At 39.2% G+C, this 5,000-nt stretch overlaps 1 protein-coding gene across 1 annotated transcript in view; it reads left to right on the plus strand.

Moving 5' to 3' along the window:
- The window catches only part of LOC122251875 (glycine receptor subunit alpha-4-like), a 94,631-nt gene that overhangs the window by 81,948 nt on the left and 7,683 nt on the right, over nt 1-5,000 (plus strand). The gene's annotated exons all lie outside the window — the stretch shown is intronic.

The raw sequence follows: 5,000 nt of genomic DNA on the forward strand, positions 1-5,000 counted from the left end.
CTCTCTCTCTTTCTTTTTTTTAACTTTCTCTCTCTCTCTCTCTTTCTTTTTTTTAACTTTTTTTTTTCTCTCTCTCTTTCTCTCTCTTTCTCTCCCTCTCCCTCTTTCTCTCTCTTTCTTTTTTATTACTTTCTCTCTCTCTCTGTGTCTCTATGTCTCTCTCTCACTCACTTTCTCTCTCTCTTTTTTAACTTTCTCTCTCTCTCTCTCTCTCTCTCTCTCTCTCTCTCTCCCTCTTTCTCTCCCTCTCCCTCTTTCTCTCTCTTTCTTTTTTATTACTTTCTCTTTCTCTCTCTTTCACTCACTTTCTCTCTCTTTTTTTTAGCTTTCTCTCTCTCTCTTTTTAACTTTCTCTCTCTCTCTCTCTCTCTCTTTCTCTCATACAAACAGGAGCGACTTCCCTCAATCCAATAGTGAAATAACAGTTCTAACACCGTGCAACAAAGGCACTTTGAATATTCCTCGAAATTCTGGTCGTACAACAATTACCGCTCCCTCCTCTTTCTCCTTCCATTTCTTGTCTTTTTCTTCTTCCTCCTTTCCCCTTCCTTGCTTCCCCTTCGCCTTCCCCTCACGTTTCCTCTCTCCCTCTTGCCGCATATTTCCCTTCCCCACGTCTTCCCTTCCTCTTTCACCTCTTCCGTCCTGGTTGTCTCTCACACACTCTCTCCATTTCTTTTTCTTGTTCTTTCGTGTTCGTTTTCTTGTTTCTCCCTCTTCTTCGTTTCCTTGTTTATCCCTCTTTATGAATCTTTCTTTCTCCTCTTCTTTTTTCTCCACCATGTATCTCTTCTATCTACCTCTGTATCCTCTTCCTCCCCTATCCACCATTCCTTCTCTTCTTCTATTATTTTCTTCTATTTCCCTTCTAAATTCACTCTTCTATCTTCACCTCCCCTCTCCTCTTTCAACATTCCCCTTCTCCCTTTCTCTTCCCTATCCATCTTCCCCCTCCCCCTCTCCTCTTTTAACCGTCCCCCTCCCCCCCCCTCCCTCTAATCCCCAACCTCCGCTTATCCCCTCCCCCGCCTCTCCTCCCTTTCCCCCCCTCCCCCGCATAACCTCACACTCTCCCCACCACCCCCTCCTCCTCCTCCTCCTCGTCCCTCCCACCTTCTTCCCTCCCTCCCTCCCTCTCTCCCTCCCCCTCCCCACTCCCGCCCCATCCCCCTCCTCCTACACCTGTATCCCTCTCACCCTCCCTCCCCCCTCCCAGCCCATCTCCCTTCTCCTTCCCCTGTCTCTCTCCCCCCTCTCCCTCTCCTCCAACCCCCCACCCTCCCTCCCTCCTATCACACCATTAGGCATTATCTTTCCTGATAACTTAAATGTTGGGTGTTAAGAAGATTTACACTTTTTTCATTTCGCTTTGCAGTGTAATTCCCTCGTAATTCGGTTATTACACTAGCGTATTGCATCGTGCAATCACGAGTGTGTCCTGTGTACCATACATGTGTGTGCAATTCCCCCCCTCCACCCCCACCCCCACCCCGCCTTCTACCTCAAGACATTCAATGATGAATGTGTTTTGAAGAAGGTTGCAATATCTTATGCAATAGAATCAATGGATATAAATGTTGCCTCGTGGGTGAAGATAGTTGGTGTGGAAGTGGGGAGTATGTGTGTGTGGGGGGGGAGGGGAGGGTGAAGGGGAGGGAGGAAGAGGAAGAGAGGAAGGAGAAAGGAGAAGGGAAGGAGGAAGGGGAAAACTGAGGGGAAGAGGGGAAAGGGGAGGGGAAAGGGGAGGAAGAGGAAAGGAGGAGGGGGAAAACTGAAGGGAAGAGGGGAAGGGGGAAGGGGAGGGGGAGGGGAAGGGGAGGGGAAGGGTTAAGGGAAAGGGCAAAAGGAAATCAGAAGAGGAGAAGAGGAAAAGGGAAGGAGAAGGGGGAGAAGGAAGGAGGGGAGGGAAAGGGAGAGGGGGGGGAGGTTATAGCTATGATGAAGAGGAACAAAAAAAGAAGAAGAAATAATGGTGTTGATGACACTGATAAATCTGATGAAACAAGAAGTAAAAAGACAAGGGAAAATAGATAAATAGAAAGAAAATGAGGGATGAAAAAGATAAACTAATAATGAAGAAATGCGAACGGAAAGAAGGAATGAATAAGAAACGAAAAAAGGGAAGACTAAGAAAGAAAATAAATAAGTAAGAGAGTAAGAGAGAAAAGAACAAAGAGAGAACAAGGGACACAAGAGAAAAGAAAAAGAGAAAGAAGACACAAAGGATAAAAGAGAAACGTAGGAGCTAAAAACGAGAGAAATAAGAAATTGAAGAAGAGAAAGAGAAAGAGAGAGAGAAAAATAAGAAATAATAAAAAAAAAGATCTAAGATGAATGAAAAGGGAAAACGAATTAGGAAAAGAACAAAAAGCAGAGTAAAAAAGTAGAAAGAAAAAAGGAAAACAGAAGAAAAGAAGAATAAAGAAAAGAAAGAACAACAAGCAGAAAAGAAGATGAAGGAAATACGAGAAAGTGATAGAAAGAGATAAATAAATAGATAGATAGATAGAGAGAGAGAGAGAGAGAGAGAGAGAGAGAGAGAGAGAGAGAGAGAGAGAGAGAGAGAGAGAGAGAGAGAGAGAGAGAAAGAGAGAGAGAGAGAGAGAGAGAGAGAGAGCGAGAGAGAGAGAGAGAGAGAGAGAGAGAGAGAGAGAGAGAGAGAGAGAGAGTGAGAGAAAGAAATAGAGAGAGAGAGAGAGAGAGAGAGAGAGAGAGAGAGAGAGAGAGAGAGAGAGAGAGAGAGAGAGAGAGAGAGAGAGAGAGAAGGAGAGAAAGAGATAGATAGATAGAGAGAGAGAAGGAGAGAAAGAGATAGATAGATATATAAAGAGAGAGAGAGAGAGGGAGAGAGAGAGAGAAAGAGATAGACAGAAAGAGAGAGAAAGAGATAGATAGATAGATAAAGAGAGATAGAGAGAGATACTGACAGAGAGAGAGATAAAGAAAGAAAGAAAAAAACATAATTAAGTTTATCTCAAAATCTTTCTCAACCTCCTCCTGCAAGTCCACAGCGCCTCGGACACCAACCAATCACAAACAACCTTCATCTCTGCCTCGTTATTCATTGGTCGAAACTCACCGTCGTGATCAAAAAAGAGCTTCGACTGAATGATATAAAATTCTCTATGGATATTGACTACCATTATCAATAATCACCGGTTCCTTCATCGTTAATCTCTGTCTTAATCGGAAAATGCAATTATCGTTATTCATAAAAAATGAAACAGAGACAAGCTGTTTCCGTCGCCGTTTATTTATTTTTTTTTTTATTGAGTTCATTAATCTAATGGATCCATGAAGGGTTATTTGCAGAAAAATCACAATAGTAATGATTATAAGGATATTGATAGTAATAATATTAATGTTGATAGAGATAGCGACAGTAGTAGTGATTATGATATTGATAATGATAGTAATGATAATGATGATAATGATAATGTTAAAAGTGATCATGATAATAATGACAATAATAATTATGATAATAATGATGATAACAAAAATTAAAATTAATAATAATGATAACAGTGATACTGATAATGATAATGAACATAATGATGATAATGGAATGATAAAGATTATGATAATAATGTCAAAGATAGCAATGATAATGATTGTGGTAATAATAGCAGCAGTAATAATGACAATGATGATAACAACAGTAATGATAATAGAAGTAATAATGATAATGATAGTAATGATAATAATAAGATTAAAAACAATAATAATGATAATGATAAATAAAATTGTAATAATGAGAATAATGAAGATGATAATAATAATGATAATAATGATAATAATGATAATGATAATAGTAATAATAATAATAACAATAATAATAATAATAATAACAATAAAACCAGTATAGAATCACAAGACTGGTCACAGTTTCAGTCCATCGTTTAACACGGGTACGACGTAAATCTTGACATTAATGTCAACTGACTACCACTCATTGTCGTGTATTTAAGAATGTCAAGGCTTTCTAATCTACTGGAGAGAGACGCAAGTCATGCCATTTTATTTTTTTCTTGTTTTCTTTTCTGAAGGTGATCGTTAATATTAGCAATCATAAGGTCATGAACTCTCATATCAATCAAATGGAAATGTAACAGAAATATATATTTTTTTTGTTTTGTTTTTTGTTTTCTCTAAATACAACAGAAATAGATTAATATTTTACGCACGTTCTCCACGGTCATGTAAACCTCTACTTTCTTCTGATGATCTCTCGTGTTTATTATGACTCATTTTCCGGACGACCATAAAACAGGTCATTATGCAGGTTCTTTGGGAAGGTCACTACGGCGCTCTATTGGTCATCTCACCCGATCACGTGACCCTATTTATTGGGGGTTAAACAAGGGATGTAAACGGAGGTCGCGTGTTGACCTTACACTTGCGTCCGGTCGCATGCGGTTGCGGGTGGTTCTGAGCCCCCGCGGCGAAGGGGGATTAATGGCGGCGAGAGGCAAATGGCGGATTTAATGCCTCTAAGATATACGCGCTTCTAACTGAAGAGAAATTGGGTCTGTTTTGATGCGAGAGATTAAAGGAAAACGGCGTATTTGGGATTAAAAGGAAACGTAAGATTGAGTGTTATGGCTTTTATCTTTGTGTTTATTGCGTCTCTTGTTGGAAATATGTTACAGCAACACTCATTGTATCTTCAAGATTGAAATAAGAAAGGAAATTATTATCTTTATCTACCATATCTATATGAGATTCTCAGGAATGAAATAATATAGGTTATGTTCAATGCAAGTATAATTCTCAAGAATAGATTAGGAATATATATTGTGTGTTTTGCATTCCTGAGATGAATCTCAGGAATAATGAAAGAAATATTATTAACAGATTAACAAAGTATGTGGTATATGTTTCAGACCCATAAGCTATTGCATGTTCCTCCATTTATTGTGTATTTTAGAAACAGAGAAAGACCAATACCCTGTAAATTTTCCCCAATCATGAAATTCTAAAAACTAAAGACAAAGAACGTC

The sequence above is a fragment of the Penaeus japonicus genome, unplaced genomic scaffold (assembly GCF_977035675.1).
Source record: "Penaeus japonicus unplaced genomic scaffold, GWHDUDI00000001_assembly GWHDUDI00000028, whole genome shotgun sequence".
Taxonomy (NCBI): domain Eukaryota; kingdom Metazoa; phylum Arthropoda; class Malacostraca; order Decapoda; family Penaeidae; genus Penaeus; species Penaeus japonicus.